The 24,274-nt window shown below is 41.7% G+C and overlaps 1 protein-coding gene across 3 annotated transcripts in view; it reads right to left on the bottom strand.

Annotated features, from left to right (window-relative positions):
- FAM222B (family with sequence similarity 222 member B) overlaps positions 1 to 24,274 on the bottom strand; it is a 64,577-nt gene that overhangs the window by 15,779 nt on the left and 24,524 nt on the right. The window contains exon 1 of one of the 3 annotated variants that reach the window (XM_067716587.1): positions 21,941 to 22,190. The exons of the other annotated variants lie outside the window; for them this stretch is intronic. The gene's annotated coding sequence lies outside the window, so the exon portion shown is untranslated. Of the gene's footprint in view, positions 1 to 21,940; positions 22,191 to 24,274 lie in introns of those variants that run through there. 3 annotated transcript variants of the gene reach the window in all.

Genomic DNA, 24,274 nt, shown 5'->3' with positions numbered 1-24,274 from the left:
CCCACTCACACCCTAGTGCCTTCCAGTACCCTTCTTTGCCAAGTCTCTCTCCTGCTTTCCTTTTCCTTCCCTTCAACCCCACCTTCAAAAAGAACCCCCCCCACCGCCGCCGCAAAAAAAAGGTTGACTAGCCCAATTTCTGATTCATGCTGTGGTTCAAAATTTTAAACCTGCCATTTATGGACTTTAATTAAAAAATGAAATTGAGAGCAGTGCCATCTCTGAAATACCAAGTAAAAAAGAGAAAATGTTATGCCCCATGTTATTTGACTCCACTTTATAAAATATACCCAACAGTGAAAATCCTAAGCACATGCATCTTAAGAGAATATGATTAACACTGAGAAGCTGCATTAATTAAAAGAGTCATCACTATCTCTGATTAATAAGCCTTCTCATCCATGAGGTAAAAGGCTTATCTAAAAAGACTACTTTTCAATAGTGGGGGTAGAAGTTTTATCCTACTGTTCCCCATTCTTTTACTCCTGGGGTCCAAGAAATTAGGTTAAAACCTAACGGAAATACTGCTCTGGCGAAAATAAACGGGGTCAAGGATGGCAAAAATTACATGTTTATCAAATCAGACTCTGCAGAATCAGTCATCTTATAGTCTGTGTCAATGAAATAATCTATTCAACCAGTAATTTTTGTCAGTCCAGGTAACTGTGAACTTCCAACTACCTTGTACTTTTCACTATTTACGCGATCTGAATAACATTCAGTCATTGCTCAAAGGCATCTTTCTTCTCTATCTTTAACTCAATAGGGGACTTAAAGTCACTTGTAATTGTAACCTCACAACTCTGGGCTGGGAGAAAGAGCAGGAGAGAAAGATGGATGTTCACTCTGGACTAACTTTGTTGAAAGCCCAGAACTATCCCTGCTGCAAACCATCTCCACATAGCTGAACACAGAGGCTCAAGGGGTTTGGAAACATTATTTCTTTTTTTTAAAATTTCTTTTTTTAAAAATATTTATTTATGGCTGCGTTGGGTCTTCATTGCTGCGCGTGGGCTTTTCTCTAGTTGTGGTGAGCGGGGGCTACTCTTCGTTGTGGTGTGCGGGCTTCTCATTGCAGTGGCTTCTCTTGTTGCGGAGCACGGGCTCTAGGTGCATGGGCTTCAGTAGTTGTAGTTCGTGGGCTCTAGAGTGCAGGCTCAGTAGTTGCGGCACACGGGCTTAGTTGCTCTGCAGCATGTGGGAACTTCCTGGACCAGGGCTTGAACCCGTGTCCCCTGAATTGGCAGGCGGATTCTCAACCACTGCGCCACCAGGGCAGCCCTGGAAACATTATTTCTAACTACCCTTTAGACCCATCACAACAGGTCCTGTTCCTATGCTGTTTCCCACCCCACCCTGGTCCCTAAAGGTGCTTTCTCTGCCAGTGCTTTCTTTAGCATGAATACTCTTTCCTAGATCCTCTTATTATTTATCTCATCTATGACCCACTGCTTTCTCCTGAATTTGTTATTCAGGTCCTAGGAAAGTATTTGCCCTGGCCATTCTAACCTTTCAACTCGAGTGTGAGCTTCCAAAGACTGTCTTTTATTTATCCTTCCAAGTAACAGGGTCAGGAATGAGATTATTCATGTAACAGATGTTTAATAACTATTATTGGCTCACATTCCAGAAGAATAGCAATACACTTTAATCCCAGGCTCTGGAATTTATCTGAATTTAGGTCCTTGAAACACATGGATAATACAAGTGCCAAAAAGTGTCCGTGCCTGTGTGTGCACAGGTGCCTTTACTCTGAGAGTGAGAGAGCAGAGGAGACAAAAACTGCCTAGGTACTTAAAAAAAAAAAAAAAGGCCCAGGTACTACTTTTGCATTGTATTGAAAAGTATCCTTTGGGACTTCCCTGGTAGTCCAGCGATTAAGACTCCATGCTTCCACTGCAGGGGGCCAAGTTCGATCCCTGGTCTGGGAATTAAGATCCCACATGCTGTGCGGCAAGGCCAAAAAGTAAAAAAAGAAAGAAAAAAAAACAGTATCCTTTGGCTTCTGTACTTTCATCCCCATTAGGTAGAAATCAGTGTTCCTAAAACTGTGAAATGCAGGCTGTGTTCATTGCAAGCCACTAAATCAGAATTTGCAGTTTTTCATTATCGTATGTAATAGCCTTCAGTTTCCTATCAGGGCTGTATCACTATAACTTAAGCTGAACAATTTTAGAAAGGTAGACTGACCTTTGTATTTAACCACATTCATAATCACAAGCAGAGCTCTCAAGCTGGGTAGAATTTTACTCATAAGTACCTGGGACTGTGCCCAGCAAGACAATGAGAATAACAACGAGAAGAAACCGCTTGCTTGAGATAATACACAAATATTGGATTTTTACCTTTTACAATTTCCTGTAGAAACTTGTATCAAATCAGAAAGTTTCTGATTATTACTCAGATTAAATATAATTTAACAAATAACCTATAATTATGTGGCAGTTTTTAATCTTCAAAGCCCACATCACACATGAGTCCATGAAAAGCTGCCAGAGAAGCACAGATCTCACATCCAGATGGGGAAACTGAGGCATCAGAGCTAAATCATTAAAAAAAAAAAGTAAATCTGTAGGAAAGATATCAAAGTTGGGTGCAATTTTAAGACTCAGGGTGTCTAAAAAGTCCTTTAATAGGCCTTGACTGAGCCCAAAACAAGTCAGATCATAGACAGGTATTCATTCCGGTTAAAATGAAAAAGGCAGTTCCTCAGTATAGCTTCTGTAATTTTATAGATCAAAGACAACATGGAAAAAGAATGTGAAGAATTTAGCAGGCTGTTAAAAAACTTTGGCAAGAATGTGTTTAAAGAACATCTAAATGAGCTGCTTACTCACGCCCTTTCTCTTCCCCTCACCTGCACGGAGGCCGCATTCTCTAGTGACTCCCTTGCCTCAGAATCACCTCGCCAGAGTAGGCCCCCTAACTCAGTCTAGAGTCTGGCTTTCAAGTTTGAAGGGTGACAGAAATTTAAGAGACTTAAGGTCATTTAGAAAGCCTGCTTCAGTTTTTTAAAAATGTGTTTTATTGAAGTTGATTTACAAGGTTGTGTTAATTTCTGCTGTACAGCAAAATGATTCAGTTATACATATATATATACATTCTCTTTCATATTCTTTTCAGTAGAACCTTGTTGTGTATCCAGTCTATATTTAATAATAGTTTGCATCTGCTAATCCCAAACTCCCAGTCCATCCCTCCCGCACACACCCCCCCCCTTGGCAACCACAAGTCTGTTCTCTACGTCTGTGAATCTGTTTCTGTTTCATAGGTAAGTTCATTTGTGTCATATTTTAGATTCCACATATAAGTGATATCGTATGGTATTTGTCTTTCTTTCTTTTCTTTTTTTTTTTGGCCGAGCTGCATGGCTTGCAGGATCTCAATTCCCCAACTAGGGATCAAACCCAGGCCACGGCAGTGAAAGCCCAGAATCCTAACCACTAGGCCACCAGGGAACTCCCCTTGTCTTTCTCTTTCTGACTTACTTCACTTAGCATGATAATCTCTAGATTCATCCATGTTGCTGCAAACGGCATTATTTCACTCTTTTTTATAAGCCTGCTCCATTCTGAATACGTAATTACAAGACATTATTATTTATTTTACTAAATAAATTTATTTATTTATTTTAAAATTTTTGGCTGCATCAGGTCTTCGTTGCTGTGCACAGGCTTTCTCTAGTTGTGGTGAGCGAGGGTTTCTCATTGCAGTGCCTTCTCTTGTTTCGGAGCACGGCTCTAGGCGCGCGGGCTTCAGCAGTTGCAGCACGCGGGCTCAGTAGTTGTGGCTTGTGGGCTCTAGAGTGCAGGCTCAGTAGTTGTGGCGCATGGGCTTAGCTGCTCCGCGGCATGTGGGATCTTCCCAGACCAGGGCTCGAAACCATGTCCCCTGCATTGGCAGGCGGATTCTTAACCACTGCACCACCAGAGAAGTCCCTACAAGGTATTATTCTAAAACAAATCTAGATGAGAGTGTTTGGACCTGTGTGTGCTTCTGTTTCCTCACCCCGGTGCCAAGGTGTCTTCCTTATCTGGGTCTAAAGTGCCTAATCCAAAGTTCACTGCTGGGTTTAGAAATTTCAAGAGACATTTATAAACCCATATTTTTGCTATGTAATGAGTAACACTGATTTATACTGCCTAAGAGAGTAGTTTGTCAAAACTGCAGAGAATGGTTTTAATGAAATTTTGAAGAGGTGTTGAAGAGTTATGAATGGAAGCAGTGAAAGGAGACAGGATCCACAGCAACATCTGAATGCATGTGCGTGGACTGAAGACACAACTCCCACCAAAGTCGTTGGAGAAATATAAGCAAGTACTAAACATATAAAGAAATGGTGCAACTATCTAATATTTAAAGAAATGTAAATTAAATAGAATGACATTTTATTTTTTGATTAAAAATTGACAAACATGTTTGGAAAAAAATCTAGAACACACTGAGTCAAGGATGCAGTGAAGAGTCACTAAAGTGAGATGTTAAATTGACACATTCTTTCTAGAAATAAATATGAAGTTTTTAAAATATTCATACTCCTGATATGGTAACTACACTTCTAAAGTCTAACTTAAGGAACTAATCAGAAATGTAAACAAAGGGCTTCCCTGGTGGCGCAGTGGTTAAGAATCCGCCTGCCAATGCACAGGACACGGGTTTGAGCCCTGACCCGGGAAGGTCCCACATGCCGCGGAGCAACTAAGCCCCATGCGCCACAACTACTGAGCCTGTGCTCTAGAGCCCCCGAGCCACAACTACTGAAGCCCGTGTGCCTAGAGCCCATGCTCTGCAACAAGAGAAGCCACCGCAATGAGAAGCCTGCGCACCGCAACGAAGAGTAGCCCCCGCTCACCACAACTAGAGAAAGCCCATGTGCAGCAACGAAGACCCAACACAGCCAAAAATAAATAAATAAAATAAATTTATTTAAAAAAAAAAAAGAAATGTAAACAAAGATTTCCATACAACTCTCTTCACTGTAGTATGGTTCATAATTGTGCAAAAACTCCAACAATCTAAATGTCCAAAAGTAAGGAAATCGTTATATAAATTATGGGCTATTCATCTATTAAAATTAGTATGAGCCTCCCAAATTAAAAAATATATATTGTTAAAAAATATCTAAGGACAAAAAAATGCTTATAAGATAAATGCTGGGTTAAAAAAGTATGTGTGTGTGTGTGTATATATATATATATATATGTATATGGTGTAATAATAATTTTGTAAAATTTATTATATATACATAAAAATTATGAAGTCATTTGTATTTCAGCATTAAATGCATTACAGCACTTTGTGGGGATAAATTCTCATTCCTGGACTATCTAGTTCAGGATAACATTCTACTTAGCTTTCATTTCTTGAATATAAAACGAACAGAGCCAAGGAAGTAACTTAGGAAAAAACTGGCTGGCAAGGGCAGTCATTTTCTCATAAGTTTTCAAAAGGGGAAAATTCACATATAGATAAGTGTCAAGTGAAGCTCAAATCACCTGAAGAAATCTGGATTAACAAGAGGCACATCAAAGTGGTTAAGAGACAAGACTGAGTTTGACTCTCAGCTCTGCTGCTTACCAGCTATGTGACCTTGGGAAAGAAACAACTTCATCTGTAAAATGGACCTAGTTCATGGGATTGTTGTAAGAATTAAATGAGTTTAATATACTCAAGTGCTTAGGACACCAGTGCCTGAACGTTATTCAAATGTTGGCTCTTATCACTTTCTTAATCTATCAAAATCCAGGTCACTTTTTATTTTGCCAACACAACTAAACCACCACCTTACATTTTATATAGTTCTTTATACTCTGAAACATGTTTGCATACACTATTTCACTTGAAATTTAAAACAATCTTTTAATCTATATGGAATAAGTATCATTCCCTTTCCATAGATTAGCAGGTTTAGAAAGATTAGGTAACTTGTCTAGTGATATGTAGCTGGGATAGTGGACCTCATATCGAGTCTCTGTCATAACTCCTAGACTTGGGGCTCATTCCATTAGACAAGTATTTTCTAATCTGTAGGCTTGACCAGCCTTAAAAAAAAAAAATCACAAAGTAACAGTAGGAATGCTTATTGTTTCATGACTCTATTCCAGCTATTTAAATTATGTGTGTATTTACTGGGATGCAGTCTTTATTGTGGGCACAGATGAAGATGTTCGAAAAACACTGCACTATACCATGGCTGCCTCTCAAGTCTTTATTTATTCGGTACCTATCACAGCCCTCTTCTTACACTTATTTATTTATTTTTTTTGCAGTACGCGGGCCTCTCACTGTCGTGGCCCCTCCCGTTGCGGAGCACAGGCTCCGGACGCGCAGGCTCAGCGGCCATGGCTCATGAGCCTAGCCGCTCCCTGGCATGTAGGATCTTCCCGGACCGGGGCACGAACCCGTGTCCCCTGTATCGGCAGGCGGACTCTCAATCATTGCGCCACCAGGGAAGCCCTTCCTACACTATTATATACAACAAAAACATACAATTCTAAGCCATGGTTTTGTTTTTTAAGTGTAATTATCGACTTTCCTATGGATTTGGGGAACTACCTGTCCCACATCAGCACTTCGCTCTGTAACTCTATTATACTATTGTACTCTGTAACTCTTCGGCTAGCCTAACACTTTGGAATCAGCTTTTAGTGAAAATTCCTTTTTTAAAAAAAGGGGCGGGGCAGCAACTATAACCAAGGTAAGACTGCAGTGGGAAAGTGACTACATAAAGGCAAAGAAACGCTTTAGGTTCGAGTGGTTAGACTTTCTTCCCCAGGGGAAAGCTCTATCATTCACACTGAGGAAACTGTATCAGAGAATACTACAAGTAATGATCAAACACAGTTATCTCTCGTTCTCAATCCTCGCACAGAAAACTCTTCCCTTCCTATTCTCATGCTCTTTCCTGAATGTGAGAAGTAAACCTTGCCTAACTGTGAACGTACTCTCAACTCATACCTTTTCTAAGTCTGTTTCCACTTTGGACATGCATACTATGATGGAAGCTGGGCATCATACAGCCCACCAAGGTCTCTGGCAGGAAGCATCCCTCTGCTCTTTAAGATGTTCTAAATTTGGGGGCGGTGAAAAGGAGCTCACACTTTTCCATGGCTATGCATCTAGTATATCCACCATATATTCATTTGGTCTGTTACCTTCTTAGAACTAGTTCTCTGTACACAATACCTTGAGCTTATGTGCCTTAGATTTCTAGTGTAGAGTTTCAGTAAGGCTAGTAAATTCAGCGCAGGTAGGGAATGAAGTTATGCTTACAGTAAACACATCACCCTTCACTGTATTAGTATTATTAGGGTTGGTTTGGCAATAGGCAGATTTTAAGGTAATAGGGCAAGGCATGACTGATACACTAATACGTTCTGTTCATTTAGGCCCTTCCTTCTGCCCCAGCCTGAGTAGAGGACCATGAGGAATTCTGATGTATAACAACTTTGGGGGAGGGTTTCTATAGCCTTAGTGAAAATCAAAAGATCTTGCCTTGCCATTTCACTAAGACTCACTATCACTGGAAGCTTTATGGCTCACACTCCACATATCCAAGGAATTACCAGGCTTCTGAAGCCTACGGTGTTTCTGAAAGCAGGAGAGGCTGCTAAACCTTAAAAGGACCCAGGAACTGAAAGCTTACTGAGGAAGAGGAGCAACACCTCCTCCCACGCCCTGCAAACTACCACAACTGGATAATGAAATTCAGAATACTGGCTGTATCCACAGCAAGAAGAGAGAACAGAGAGACAGTCCCTGTCCCTGCTGGAAGAGTACTTTGATAGCTAGAGTAAACACCCACAGAAATAAGATTCTGAACTTAGCTTTAGGAGGCTTCCTCATTTCAGGAACTGCCTTAGGAAACAAAACAAAAACTAACAAAGTAGTTTTAAATTTTTCAAGGACTCAAAGTACTACAGCTCACTCACACATCAACCCATCAGCAGACTGGCCCTGAGAAATTCCATAATCATTCATCATTGTTATATGTCAGTGTGTGACCGGTTCTAACTGGTCAAACATGTGTCTTATACGAAATATTAAGTGCCACCCAAACAAAGCAATTTAACTCAAGATTACTTTAGCACTGAGTGAATCAGGAAAAAGTATATAAATACACGTTTTATCTTACAGATGTCTAAATGAGCTGTCTTCCTTTACCTCAAAGATACCTCAAAGAAATGGCTAACACTACACAAATCAACATTTTATAGACAGTGGCAGAAAACAAGTTCACAGCTCTTCTATTCCTGGTACATGCCTCCTTTACTCAGTGTACCCATTCACTGTCCTAATTTCAACTCCGTCAACTTCTCGCTCTGGGGTCTCCCTCACCAACTAAGTGTCCTCACCAACTTTCACCCAGTTCCGTCTGTTTCAACTGGATTAGAAAGAGAAGGTACCCAAACAGAGCACAGAGTGAGGAGCGTATCCACAAAGTTGAGGGTGGGGAGCCCTGATGTGGGGAGTCAGAACCCAAGTGGCGTGAGAACATCCCCAGAGGGGATGGACGCAGCGACTACTTCCCATTCAATAACAATGAGCCCCAATAGGGTCTGCTCAGATCTTGGCTTCTAAATACTAAATCCTCCGTAACAGGAACAAAGGCGCCTTGGAGAAATGGCTGAGGCAGAGAAAGTACTAGATGAGGCTGGTACATACTACTGTGTAGGAAAGGAAGTGCTCAAAGAATAATGGTGACATGTCAAAGAACACAGAAGCTACAGGATGCTCAGCTGGTGAGGGAAACTCCAGAAAGATAAGTTTACACAGTAGAAATTAGAGGGAACAGAGAATGGATACACTGAGTGAAGGAGGCATATACTAGGAATAGAATAATTACAAATTTTTTTTTCTACCACTGTTCAAAAGATGTTAGTTTGGGTTAGTGTCAGCCAAACCTTTGAAATAGAAGGACAGCAAATCACTTAGGCATCTTTAAGGTTAAACATATAGTTATGTATTTTTTTTCCTGATTTACTGGCAAAATCTGGGATAATTTGAACATCAAAGTAAATAAAGATAACAGACTAAATTTAATAAAATGTAATAAGTTGAATAAAATAGGAAATCATGAGTCCATACTAATGTAAATAAACTAGTAAACTGAAAGGCTTAAGAGGAAAAGGATATTTGCATGGTTTCAAATTGTCTCCTCCCAAAATACTTAGTAATTACAAAGGGAAAAGAGTAACTTTACACTGGAAATGCCTAGCAGGCACCACCTTAACCAAGTGATCAAACATTCCCAGTTACGGAACAAATAAAAATTCTGCACTTCTTGAAATTATGCAGTGAAGAACACAGCATCACTCCTGTGATATTCCTGTTAAAGACATATAACCTAAGTTAAACACGAGGAACCATTAGACAATCCTAAATTGAGGACTTTCTACGAAATAATTGTCACTAGTGTCAAGGTCGTGAACATCAAAGAAGGCCTAAAAAACTGTTCCAAATTAAAGGAGACCAAGAAGACATAAGAAATAAATGCAAGGTATGATCCTCAACTGGACCCTTTTTGTAATAAAGAACATTACTGGTACAGCTAGCAACATCTGAGGGGGGGTCTGAGAATTATTTGATGGCAATGTGTCATTGTTAACTTCCTGATTTTGATGGCTGAATTGTGATAATGTTGGAGAATGTTCTTGTTTGTAGAAGATAAACACCAGAGTATTCAGGGATGATGATGCATCAAGTCAGCAACTTATTTTCAAATGATTTAAGGAAGAAAAATATTCTCTGTACTGTACTTGCAACTTTTCTATAAATTTGAGATTGTTTCCAATTTTTTTTTTTTTTTTTGGCTGCGCTGGGTCTTCATTGCTGCGTGCGGCCTTTCTCTAGCTGTGGCGAGTGGGGGCTACTCTTCGTTGTGGTGTGCGGGCTTCTCATTGCGGTGGCTTCTCTTGCTGTGGAGCACGGGCTCTAGGCGTGCGGACTTCAGTAGTTGTGGCACACGGGCTCAGTAGTTGTGGCTCGCAGTCTCTAGAGCACAGGCTCAGTAGTTTCGGCACACGGGCTTATTAGTTGCTCCGCGGCATGTGGGATCTTCCCGGACCAGAGATCAAACCGGTGTCCCCTGCATTGGCAGGCGGATTCAAACCACTGCACCACCAGGGAAGTCCCTGTTTCCAAATTTTTTACTAAAATTGTTAAAACAAACAAAAAAAAAAACAAGATAGCAGTGTTGAAATCTGAAGGGGGGGTGTGGAGATCATAAAGAAAAGTTGAAAAGAGTGGTCTGTTAGAAACCATTCTCATTTTATCTCAACGCAGGTGACATCTTTGAATTGGTGAGTGCCGACACTGGGGTTCCTGCCTTCTGGAATAGGTTTCCTGTATCTTTCTGCCTCATCAACTTCTAATTTCTTTTCAACACTGATCTGAATAACATTTTCTCCTGTGCCTGCACTTCAAATTCTCTCCCAACCTCCACTCTGTTCTGGCAATGCTTCCACTAAGTGGCATTCATGCAACTCTCTTACCCTAAAGATGGAAAATTTCACCTTTAGAAAGGTTCCAAAAGCAATGTCTTATCCTGAAGGAGGCACTATTAATGAGCCTCCTTTCTTTAGGCCTGACATTCACTAACATCTCCATCAAGTTCATGTTTTAGTGAGAGTTTTTCAAGGCCTTTCCTTCTAAATACATATAACCTACGCTCCAAGGGAAAGCCTTGTTATATCTTCTGGACTGTAACAGGGTTTTGACACTCTTTCCTCCCACTATACAAAAAGTTTCAAATGACATCATAAGCTTTATCTCCAGACTTCCTGAAATGTAGCAACTATAACTAGCTTCTCTACTTTCACACCAGCAGCAGCTGGCAGGCAGAGTCTTGGTTATTCTACAGCAGAAAGGTTTTCAGTAACAATCAATGAAGAGCTTTGAAGTAGTACAAAGATGATGTTTATCACTCATCCTTTCCTCTTCTTTCCTATTTAGGGTGATCATGGAAGTTTTGGAAGAGGAACAACTATATTATAGCCTGTCTCCAAGCAGCCACGAACTTTCTCCCCCCTCCCCTCCTTTGGCTGTGCCACGCGGCTTGTAGGATCTTAGGTCCCGGACCAGGGACCAGGGATTGAACCCGGGCCCACGGCAATAAAAGCTCCAAGTCCTAACCACTGGACCGCCAGGGAATTCCCCTTCCCTTACTTTAAACAAACACTAACAAAAGCAGACTCTTAAAATGTGTGGCCATACTTTTTGGCAATTTATCCTCAACAAAATTTTTATGCAGCCACATCCATGAAAATATCTAAGGAGACCGATAGGCCCTTGGGAAGAGAGCCTAGCAACAAAGGACACTAAAGTGAGCAACAACATCCAGAATGAAAGCAGCAGCAGGTCACCTAGAGATCGAGGAACAGCTCTGGCTGGAATCAGCTTCACTCTTTTCGTGTTAAAGAGAGAAAATTTTGCTTACTAAGCCAATTCAGGGTAACCATCAAACAACAACAGAGAAAGGGGAAATAGCAAAGGAACGTCATCATCTTTAGAGAAAGACAAACTATTTCCTTTTGTTTCTTCCCTCTTTCTCTACCTAACAAGGATTGTTTCCAAAGACATTATGCAATTTTTTTAAAAATCACAAACTAAAATTCCTACAGAGCTAAAGAAACGTGTCCTCAGTGTCATACTGACTTTATTTTTTTTAATTTATTATTATTATCTTTTTTTTTTTTTTTTTTTGGCTGTGCTGGGTCTTCATTGCTGCGTGCAGGCTTCTCTAGTTGCGGCGAGCGGGGGCTACTCTTCGTTGCGGTGCTCAGGCTTCACACTGCGGTGGCTGCTCTTGTTGCGGAGCACGGGCTCTAGGTGCGCAGGCTTCAATAGTTACAGCGCACGGGCTCAGTAGTTGTGGTTCATGGGCTCTAGAGAGCAGGCTCAGTAGTTGTGGCACACAGGCTTGGTTGCTCCGTGGCATGTGGGATCTTCCTGGACCAGGGATCAAACCCGTGTCGCCTGCATTGGCAGGGGAATTCTTAACCACTGCGCCACCAGGGAAGTCCCCATACTGACTCTAGTGTCCAAAAGTTTTCTTTTGCACTTTTAGTGCAAGCAGAGGACTAAACTGCACCTTGCTAATTACTATAATCTTACAATAAGCACATACTCCTGTGAATGACATTTAGTTCCATCTCAGTCTATTCTCCCATGATAAGCAGCAATGAACTCAAGGGTATGATGTCAGAATATAAAAAGCCATTAAGGCTGCTCCTAACAGATTCTTTTAAAATATGATCCTACACTGCTCTTCAAAAGAAGGACAATATGTTTTAATTCTGAAATGGATTTTTACAATGCTTTGACCTCCTATCTAAAAGAAGTCTGGAAAAAAAAGTAACTGCAGTGGAGTGAGGGAGTGAAACATGTCACTCTGGTTATTAAAATCCATCAAGTTCATACTTCAGCCTTAGGATAACTGCAGCCAAAAAACAGACTTGCAAGTAATTAACACCACTGTCTGCAATAAAAGTTAATTGGACACAACTGAACTAACGCCCTAGTCATCGGGAAGCTGCAACTGGCGAAGAGCCCACTTCTCCTGTTCCTTCAATTTGCAAACAAAACTGCTAATGATAATCTGTGGACAAACAAGAAATTGCTCTCATGGCTTCCCCACTGCAAATCACTCAGCAATTCCAGCTAATGCCCAGGCATGTTGGGCCAAGAGAAAAATCATTAACCAACACTTCCTTGGATAAAGATGAATTTTAACAATAACCAAGCCCATTAAGGCTGAGAGTTGCTGAGAACTGTTAACTTTCCCCGGACACCCTAAGTAAAGCAATGTGGCCTGATCTCCACACCTTAGTACTACACACGAGACGTGCCCTGTGCCACTAGCATGTGGTAGTAAGAAGAGACATTATGCAAGGCTGGGAGCTACTGTTACACAAATAATTTATCTTCTTGTAAGAGAATCCTGGGTAATCTCATTTTTAGACAGGCAAATGGCATTGCAGATCTGCTTCAATAGCAAAGATTAAATCGCTTCTGAATTGACTTTGGAGTTGATAGATTCCTGCTGCCTGACTCATCTGCCTTCAATTCTGGACAAGAACTGTGCCCTTTCCCCTGGAATTAGTATCAGACTCTCTGCTTTTCAATTCTGTCTACAGCCCAAGAGACTGAGACTCCTAAGGGTATTATGGCATCTTAGGTAGCCACTCTTACAAAAGGGGAAAATTGTGGTCATTATATCTACAATGACCTGAAAAGTGGGCAGGAGGCAGTAACCTCCTGAGGTGACAGAAGGTAAAAGAGAAAAACAAGTACAAAGTACTACCTCTGCTTATTTTTTCTTAGGTGGTCTGGGCTCTATCCCAGCAAGGAGGTGGCTAGAGAAATTACTAATGCAATCAGAACCATCCCCAAGGAAGCAGCTGGACCAACTGTCCACTTGGTATACTTTTCAATAAAAGTTATTTTGGAAGGTTGCAGTTTACTTCCTCTAGTCATCAAAATACAACATTTTCTGATATGAAATATGGAAAAGCCTAAGAATATCTCATCCAGTATGTAAAAAAGAGAAGGATCTAGAAACTGTAATATGGATAGCAAAGTGAAACAGGAGTTTAACCTGAAAAAGAGGACACTTAGTAGGAACGTCATTCATTCACTGGGCACCTATGACACACTAGGCACTATGGTAGTAGTAGTACTATATATTAGGAATACAGATATGGCAGACAAAATCTTGATGAGGTATGTGATTAATGTGATCATTTCATAATATATACAAATATCAAACCATTATGTTGTACACATGAAACTAATATCATATTGTTTATCAATTAAACCTCAGGAGGGACTTCCCTGGTGGTTCAGTGGCTAAGACTCCACACTCCCAATGCAGGGGGCCCAGGTTTGATCCTTGGTCAGGGAACTAGATCCCACGTGCTGCAACTAAGAGTTCACATGCCGCAACTGAAGATCCTGCATGCTGCAATGAAGACCCAGCAGCACAGCCAAATAAGTAATAAATATTCTTAAAATAATAAATAAATAAACCTCAGGAAAGGAAGGACGGAAGGAAGGAAGGAAAACAGAGTTGTTTGAAAACCCAAATAATGAAAAAAATACTTCCAGGAAACAATGAGAAAGATGGGAGAAAACAATATGGGTCATTGAAGGCTGAGTAAGAATTTACCAGATTGAGACAGGTAGGCCACTCTACACAGAGAAACTAGCATAATGAAAGGCATGCAGTTGTAAAACTAACTGGCTGGCTTGTTTGGGGAACCACAAGTGGTCTGGTATGGAGAGGAGAGTGTCAGGTGTATGGGCTAAACCTGGAGATGAGCCTGATGTGTTAAATTATGAAGAGCCTTATATTTTATACTAGAGGGACAGAATAGCAGATTAAAAATAAATCAGGGGGCTTCCCTGGTGGCGCAGCGGTTGAGAATCTGCCTGCCAATGCAGGGGACACGGGTTTGAGCCCTGGTCTGGGAAGATCCCACATGCCGCGGAGCAACTAGGCCCGTGAGCCACAACTACTGAGCCTGCGCGTCTGGAGCCTGTGCTCTGCAACAAGAGAGGCCGCGACAGTGAGAGGCCCGCGCACCACGATGAAGAGTGGCCCCCGCTTGCCGCAACTAGAGAAAGCCCTCGCACAGAAACGAAGACCCAACACAGCCAAAAATAAATTAATTAATTTAAAAAAAAAAAGTAAAATAATTTTTTTTAAAAAATTTTTAATAAATAAATAAATCAGCAGGGGCTTCCCTGGTGGCACAGTGGTTAAGAATCCGCCTACCAATGCAGGGGACACGGGTTCGAGCCCTGCTCCAGGAAGAGCCCACATGCCATGGAGCAACTAAGCCCGTGCGCCACAACTACTGAAGCCCGCATGCCTAGAGCCTGTGCTCTGCAACAAGAGAAGCCACCATAATGAGAAGCCCGCACACAGCAATGAAGACCCAACGCAGCCCAAAAAAATAAAAAATAAAAATAAATAAATAAATCAGCAGAAAACTAGCCCTGACATCTTATAGACTAATTGTGATGATTAAATGAGATTATATTTATAAAGTGCTTAGTACAGTGCCTATGCTCAATGACGGTAGTTATAACTATTATTAGCTAATGTCAGACTTTATCCTGAAGCCATGGGGAGATAGGAACAGGTTTTAAGGACAGTAACATGATCAGATGTCTATTTTAAATAAATCTGCTGGAAGTGTGAAAGACAAATGGGAGATGGCAGAAGTCATTTAAGTGGCTATAGTGATTTCGAGGTGAGAGATGATGAAGATCTCAAATAAAGGTGTCATAAGAGGGCTGTCATACAAAGGAGGGAGCAGCTTTATCTCTGAGCTCCAGAGATCAAAAATAGGTTAATAAAGTCTGAAGAAAGGCAATTTTCAGTGAACATAAACAATAATTTGAGCTTATTCAACAGTGGCACAGCACTAGAAACACTAAAGCAAAAGCAATGACCCCTTCATTAAGAATGACGGAAAAGAGTTTATTTTCAGTAGCTAAGAATTTGGACTAGATGACCACTAAACCCAATTTCCAGATTCCAAGATTCTAAATCACTTACAGAGGTGGTTTTGTAAAATCATTAACAATTGCTTACATTTGTAGAGAGGTTTACAATTTTCAAAGTGCTTTCACATTGATTCTCTAACTTAATTTTCTCAAATGCCCTGAGATAGTCTGGGCAGGTATCATCATTTTCACAGATAAAGAAATTAGGAAAAGCTAGTAAGTGCCTGGACTTCAACCAGATTTTCAGACTCCTGGCTCTGTGCTCTTTCCATTCTCACCATTGCCGCCAACATGGTGCCCGCGTTGAAAATCCATTCTGAGAAACCAGCCCTCTTTGGTCACCTGTTCCAGTGTTTATTCTCAAAATCAGTAAATTCTTCTGCATGTCTTATTTTCGCTGTTCAGAAGTTTCAGCCTATTCCTTTGCCCTCGTGTAGGTGAATAAGAGCTAGTCATCTATCTTTATACAATGTTCCTTCATATTTACATATTATAAAATGTCTGTCATGGGCTTCCCTAGTGGCGCAGTGGTTAAGAATCCGCCTGCCAATGCAGGGGACACAGGTTCGAGCCCTGGTCCGGGAAGATCCCACATGCCGCGGAGCAACTAAGCCCATGCGCCATGACTGAGCCTGCACTCTAGAGCCCGTGAGCCACAACTACTGAGCCCAAGTGCCACAACTACTGAAGCCCGTGCACCTAGAGCCCGTGCTCTGCAACAAGAGAAGGCACCCAATGAGAAGCCCGCGCACCGCAATGAAGAGTAGCCCCCGCTTGCCACAACTAGAGAAAAGCCCACACACAGCAACAAAGACCCGACGCAGCCAAAAATATAAATAAATTAATTTAAAATAATAAAATAAAACAAAATGTCATTTCTCTAATCTAGGATAATTAATCCCAATTACTTGAGTTTTTTCACATAAATATTATTTCCCTTAAAGTAGTTAAGTAATCTGATCCTTAATTTAGTACTAGCTCCAGGAAGATAATATTCTCTTCCCATCACTCCAATTCTAATCCCCAGATATCTATTCTATTAAAGAGTACTTCCTCCAATTAATTAATATCAATATTTATTGAGTACCTAATATGTAGCAAGGCACTGCTCCAGGAGCTAGGGACTCAGCAATGAACAAAACAGACAAGAACTCCTGTCTTCATGGTGCTTCCATTTGTACATGAGGTAGAGTGTGAGGGTCAGATAAACTTAATGAATACGTAAGTGACACAGACTATTAGAAGGTGATAAATGCTATGAAAAAAACAAATGAAGCAGTGTAAGGAGATGAGGAGGACTGGATGGGGCAGCAACCTTAAATAGCATAGTCAGAGTGTGGTCCTCACTGAGAAACTGTACTTTCTCCATGCTTTATCTGCTAGTTTCAGTGCAAGGCAGCAGTACAGCTTTTAATTACATAAGAGACCTTTTTTTAGCAATTAAACTATAACTAAAATAGTTTTTCCCCCCTCTCATTTCAAGTTTAACTCTTAGGTACTTGCACATTTAATAAAAAGCAATTGATCAACTTGTTTTGAAGAGGAAAATTTTGTTTCTGTAATGCTGAAATACTCTTCAAGAAATAATGAAAAAAGTAATGCAAGCCCACCAGCACACACGAAGACTGCTGCCAGATGCAACTCTGACTTTAATAAAGACTAGCATTTCTCTAGTTGTGGGGAGCTGAAAGATGAGCAGCTGTGGACAGATAGGGGGATGGAGGGAGCTGGTAGAAACAGAATTTTAGAGAGCTACAAAATTGGCATGCAGACTGAAGTGGCATCAGCCTCTCACTTCTAGGTGCACTAAGGAACAATCTCTCCAGAACATACTATGAATGATAAGAACGACACTTTTCAGTTGGGACATTTGTTCAGCTTGGAAAAGAGGCAAAAATTAAAATATAGCTTGCTGAAAAAGCAACTGGTTCCAAATTCATTTTGCCACAGGATATGGAAATAGGGAAAGCACTTTTCTTAAGAGGAAAGGTTCCTTTCATCTCTCTGGAGAAATGTCCTAACACAGTATCACACTCCAATCGTACCATACCTCACAGGGACTGAATGAAGCCTAAGTACTAAAATCCTCAGTAAAGCACTTTATTTATTTATTTTTTGCGTTACGCGGGCCTCTCACTGTTGTGGCCTCTCCCGTTGCGGAGCACAGGCTCCGGACGCGCAGGCTCTGCGGCATGTGGGATCTTCCCGGACCGGGGCACGAACCAGTGTCCCCTGCATCGGCAGGCAGACTCTCAACCACTGCGCCACCAGGGAAGTCCCACTTACTTGTCTCTTGAATGACCAGACAAAGAAACAAAATTTTAATCAGTTTGTTCAGTTGGAAAATCGCAGTTAAAAAGCAGAGGAGGGCTTCCCTAGTGGCGCAGTGGTTGAGAGTCCGCCTGCCGATGCAGGGGACACGGGTTCGTGCCCCGGTCCAGGAAGATCCCACATGCCGCGGAGCGGCTGGACCCGTGAGCCATGGCCGCTGAGCCTGCGCTCCGCAACGGGAGAGGCCACAACAGTTAGAGGCCACAACAGTGAGAGGCCTGTGTACCGCAAAAAAAAAAAAAAAAAAAAAGCAGAGGAAGTTAAAGCTATTGCTTAAAAATGTGGCCTAGGGATATGTTTGGATTTTACTTGTCTATACTTTGCCTGTTTGCCCTTCTGCATGAATAATCAAGAACTGACTGTATGCTCTGATCAGGAATGAACCCTTAACTAGAGTTCTGCCTGTATGTTGGTAAAGATGCCTCCTGCCCTTTTCAGCTAGGCTTAAATGCAACAAACTCAGTCTATGACTAAATTTGATCTAATCAGCCACACACCCCCACACCCACACCCCCGCCCCGGATCCGTCGGCACCAAATTTAATAAAACTTCAATTTGGCCTTTCCTTTACATCTCTTTTATTCCTCCAGCACCTCATCTTGAACCTTTCTCCTTCTCTTGACTGATACTGGCATCTTGGTCTTTGGATTCTCTTCACAACTAGAGAAATAAAAACACCTTCTCAGGGTAGAGATAGGAAAATTTCAATCATTTCAAATAGGGACCCTGAAAGGAGTTCTTGGAGAAAAGAATTAAATATATTAGAAATTCAGAGAAGGGAAGAATTCAGAGACCTTGGCTCTGGGTCTGGCTTCACTACCAAATCACTTTCTAAGTTATTTAGACATTCTTGAGGCATTAGTTTTCCCTACCTCAGAGAAATGCTGAGACCACTAAGAGAGTGCTTATTTAATTCACTGGATGAAAACTAATCCAAAAGTAAAAATATTTATGTTAATACTGGAAATGATTCTTGGGCTGAAGGAATTCTTGTCTTAACCTTTTGTGAGTTGTTATATATTATACCCTACAACCCGACATTTAATTTCAAGGTACAATATAATATGTACTCAAGGTACCAAATAATTCCTTTAAGCCAGGCTCAGGTCCTCTCTTCTATTACTATATATATTTACAGACGATGAAATCTCTAATTAGGCAAAATTCTAAGATGTGACCAAACAAAAGGACTGTCCAGTATTCATAAAATGCTAATGCAGAAAACAAAGTTGGGGGAGGGAGCAAAGGCCTGGATTCTAAAAAACAGATGAGCTATTTGGGTGTTTGGTTTAAAAAAAAAAAAATGATGGATTAAAAGTTTATATCTAAAAGGCAACTCTATTTTGAATGGCTCTAACAATCCCATAATAAGTGCAGTATCAAACAAGTCAGGGTAATTAATTCAGTGGACTCTTCCCCTTTCACTGCCAGATTGAACAGCTCTGAGGATAATCTCCTTCATTCTCCCAGGGCTCAGTTGGAAGATTCATTATTTATGCCCTCAATTGTTTACTCTGTCCTATTTTTCCATCCATCCAGGCCCAAGTGCAGTGTTATCACTGGCCTGTTTCCAAAACGAATGTATTAGTTCACTGCCTTACTAGTTACAAACTCAAAGATAATCGAATAGTGGTATCTTAACATTGGAGAGCAACTTCATCCCACCACTTGATCCAGGAGAGAAGTTAATGATAATGCTGACCCAGGTTACCAAAAGCTAAGTTATTTTAGATGGATGAAATGAAACACACAAGTTATTCTAGTCTTGTTTTGTTTTTTTTTTTGAACCACTGAGCAACATATATGCACATCCAACAGGATTCTTAAAGGGCAGTATCATTAGAAAGACAGCTCTGGCTCTCACCAAGAGCAGACCTGTAAACTATTGAGGATTAAACTGATTGAGATGCACTTTGCCTAGCAACCATTCATTAGGAAGAGTTCAGTAACTCACCAGCAATCAATTCCATGTCCTTATCTAAGCCACAAACAGATAACAGACTCCACCAAGTCCTCTACCCTCTGGATTCAGACAGCAAACAACTTCCTCAAAAGATTCAGCTTCCAAGAGTCAACCTTTGGGGGAGGGGGTTGTGCTTAAACACACAAAATATTGTCTCAGACACCTGACTGACAGAGCTGAAGAGCTAAAAACTACCACCAGCCCCATCTCCATATGAATGCATTCATTGTCTCCCAGGTCTTTTTGCCTCTAATATTTTCTCACCTTGAGCAAGCTTTTCCCAATTCCAAACCTGACAACACTCAAGCTGATTATCATGAGAATCAAACAACGCCAAGGGTCCAATCTTTTCCTTCACCTTCTCAAGGGGACCATTTTATACTTCTGATGCGAATGGGGGATTGGGCTTGAGTCTCCCTTTAGAGAGAACATAGGACCCTTTTTCTTAACACATTCTAAGCTGTGACTCACAGAAATAAGCAGAATGGACAAAAACAGATTGCTAAAGAAAAATCAGTGGACTGAACCTCAGCTGCACCATGTCCCCTCAACCTAAGAGATTATGGAAAGTCATGGGGGGATTCTCTTTGCCTTTCAATTTAAACATGATTCATGGAGTCTTAAGGGATAAATGGGTAATAAACTAAAAACCCAAAATCTAACAAAGGTTTACTGTGAATCTACTTTTTTTTTGCACAACTCTATATTAAGGCTACTTGCGATTAAAAAAAAAAAGGATATTAAGTTCCTGATCCCTAGTAAGTTTCCACAACTGAGATGGTTTCCTATCCCATCATCCCTAGTCTTTATAATACTTGCTTTTACCCCAAACTGCCCTTATTGATTAGAGATAAAATAAATCAATGCAAAGAAAAAATATTAATCTAGCTTAAATGGTAAAACAGCTCCAGCATATTAATTCTATCTTCAAAACTGAACTCCAGTTAGAACAATTTCTGGAAACTGAACCTGGATTACAAGACTGAACTCTCAATCATTTCAATTAATACTTACCAAAGTGCTATCAAAAAAATTGGTATTTCTCACTTTTGGCATTCGAGCTCTTTGCTAATCAACATTAAGATAAATCTGGTCCAAACAAGTTTACCATGAACACTGCCACTCAACACACACACACACACACACACACACACACACACACACACACACACACACACACACACACACACCCTCCTTTGTTTCTATCATAAATTTTGGGTTTTCTATCTTCAATTGATAACTTTCCTCTCAATTAAAAACCTATAAAGAGGTTCCTGATTTTGGCTGAAGATGAGCTCTGTCCTTCAGAAAGAAGGGATCCATACATTGTAGAAGCAAAGGAACTCAAGACATACATATAAATTGTAATGATACAGCCACACGAATTCATGGGGGTGGCGCTTTAAAAAATAAATGAATTAAACAAAATTCATCTGGATTTGTTTAAAGTTTGGTTTTTGATGACAGAAACTAATCCCTCTGAGAGCCTATGAATGAGAAATATACAGATGGAGAAAAAGATAAGACTTTTAAGTTTCAGTAACAGCAAGGTAAGTTTGCTTGCTCTAGCTAGGTTTCTCCAACAGGGCTGAGTGCTACACAAAGCCGGTAACACTGTACTCGGGAAGAGACTTTAGCAGAGTTAATCTCTAACAACTATCAGGATTTCCTTTAACTACCATCTGACGGGGGCTGATCCCTCTTTCCACTGGCACCTCCTTCCTTTTCAGATTGTTTTTGCTGATTAAGGCAGTCCCAAGTAGGAAAATGGTGAAGACAGCCTTAATGGACACGGATGCAGAACAGTTCCAAAAACCCACTCCTATCCTAACCTGCTTTTTTTTTTTTTGGTTTGCTGCATCAGATGCCACACAAGAAAGGCTCCTCTTTTTTTCTTCTGTTCATTTTACTACGCGACCGACATCGACACATCAGTAAAAAGAGATGAGAGTCCTGAATCTCCTTACCCTGCTGCACGGGTGAGATGAAGGGAGGGAAAGAAGAATGAAGGGTAGAATTAGAAAATCAAAATAAACTGATTAGATGGGGAGCTCTTACTTCCCATTCCATTTCCCCCTTTCTCACAAGGTTAAGTCGGCTGAAGTCGGGGTTGGTTAGAAAAAGCACACACACCTTGAGCCCTGGAAGGGAGGGAGGTGAGGTTCGCTCCGCAGCGCTCGGTGGGGCTCCGGGCTCCGCCCCGCCTGCCTGGGGCAGCTCAGCCCTCCTCGCCTGAGCCCCGGGAGGATGGAAGAGAAGGGGTTTCTAGCTGTCTTGGCAGGGGGAGGGGGAGGCGGCTGCTCCGGGTGCCAGGCTCTCTGAGCGCAGCACTCCGCGGCGCGCCGACACCCCCTCCCCCAGCCGGCTACGGCTCGCTCCCCCTTCGCCGCCGGAAGCCAGCCCCGCCCCCTCAACTCCATCCCGGCCCTTCTCGAGCCCCCTCCAGTCCGCACAGCCAATGGCGAGCCAGGGAGCCAGCGGAGCGACTCACCAAACAGCCAACTGGGGAGGCCCACTGGGAGGTCAGCCGCCCGGGATAGGCCAGCTACCCGCGGCCCCGGCCCTGGCACGGCTCCTCTTTGTTAGAGCTGCCCCCATCTCTCCAGGCCCCCACCCCGAAGCCTGCAGCCCGGCATCCCGGATGGGCCAGGTGATGCGGCGCCCCTTCTCCTGCTCCCCCGCCCACGCCCTGCCTGGGTACTAGGAATGACCCCCATCCAGGCAGTACCTCCCAGAGTGCATCAGACTTCCACAGCAATAGCCATCCGGAGACACCTGAGAGTAGAAAGATGCTCCCCAGGCCTCTCTGCCTCGCCCTTCTTTTCTCAGACTAATCAACTGCACTCCCTCATAACAGTGCATAGATTTAGGTTTGCATATTAGATCAGCTGCACACATCAATCCACCCTGTCTGAAACTCCTGCTTCCCGTGACGCAGAAATTAGGGGGGAGGGGGGCGCATACTGGGAAGGGATTTATCTGGAAGTTGGTGCGCTGGGAGAAGGAATACATCAAATCATCTGCAACAAACAAAACACCAAAGACACACACTCAGCTGGATCCAACCCACCTCAGATACAAGCTATCTACATCCAATTAAACCCAGGCTAACCACTCCCTTAGCAGGTTTCAGTACAATTAGGAAACAAATATCTAAGTCTTGTTCAAGCCATACACCTAATATTAGAAAAAACTCTCAGGAACTGCCAGGCCTCCGCATAACTGGCAGGTTGCATCAACACTTCAATCACTAATGTCAATGTTAAGGGCCTAACACTGCTGGGATGGAATATGCTAAAGACTGTCGAATATTTTCTTAGGTATAGTGGTGAAGCAGTAGTAGGGGTTCATTTAAGAAAAACAAAGTGGGGATGGGGAAGGCAAGTTATTACCTACACTGTCATTTTTGTCCACAAAGTTCTTGCAACTAATGTTAAGTGTCTACCTCACACTACAATCCCGCTTAGTTCCCAAGTGCTACTACAATTTTTAAAAAACAACAACAAAACACTTTAAAATTAAGTAGCCTTTTCTTATGTGGAGCCCAAAGCATTTCATATATATATATATATATATATAAAACCTCAGTGTTCTGGGAAGATGGAAAAGGAATTGTGTGACATGCCCATTTAAAAGCCAGCTCTTTTTTCTAACCCAAATTAAAAGGCTTGGGCTTAAATAGATTTATGGAGGAACTTCATTGCTGTCTCATAGGCTAAGTTCCAGATAAAAAGACCCAAACGTGAAAATTTTATTTTACATACTGCCCACAAAAGTCTCCCAAATTAGCTAACGAGTCCATTCCCTTCCCAAATACATCTGACCTAAACAAAAATCCTCAAAAGCACAAAAGCAGTTACAACGCTCCATATCATTTAGCAATTCTCTGGCATTTTCCATATTAAAATAACTAAACAATACTTCAAGAAACTACTATTTTAAATAGCTGACCTAAAAGCTACTTTTTTTTTTTTTTTTTGCGGTACGCGGGCCTCTCATTGTTGTGGCCTCTCCCGTTGCGGAGCACAGGCTCCGGACGCGCAGGCTCAGTGGCCATGGCTCACGGGCCCAGCCGCTCCGCAACATGTGGGATCTTCCGGGACCGGGGCACGAACCCGCGTTCCCTGCATCGGCAGGCGGACTCTCAACCACTGCGCCACCAGGGAAGCCCTAAAAGCTACTCTTGATGACTAAGGTAAACAGCTGTGTCAGTACTTTCCTTCAAATTCTAACCTTCTTGAAAAAGGCAATTTTTCTCTCTTTAAGGATTAAATAGAAACTAAGATTTAGGGAATTCCCTGGCGGTCCAGTGGTTAGGACTCCACGCTCTTTCATTGCCAAGGGCCTGGGTTCAATCCCTGGTCAGAGAACTAAAATCCTACAAACCTCACTGCGCAGCCAAAAAAAAAAATCCTTCCAAGATCACTCATAAGCCCATTAATTTGCCAAGACATCAAAAACAAACAA

Source organism: Pseudorca crassidens, chromosome 19 (assembly GCF_039906515.1).
Source record: "Pseudorca crassidens isolate mPseCra1 chromosome 19, mPseCra1.hap1, whole genome shotgun sequence".
In the NCBI taxonomy this organism is placed as follows: domain Eukaryota; kingdom Metazoa; phylum Chordata; class Mammalia; order Artiodactyla; family Delphinidae; genus Pseudorca; species Pseudorca crassidens.
Note: the sequence above shows the minus strand (reverse complement) of the source record. Positions and strands in the feature narration are given on the sequence as shown.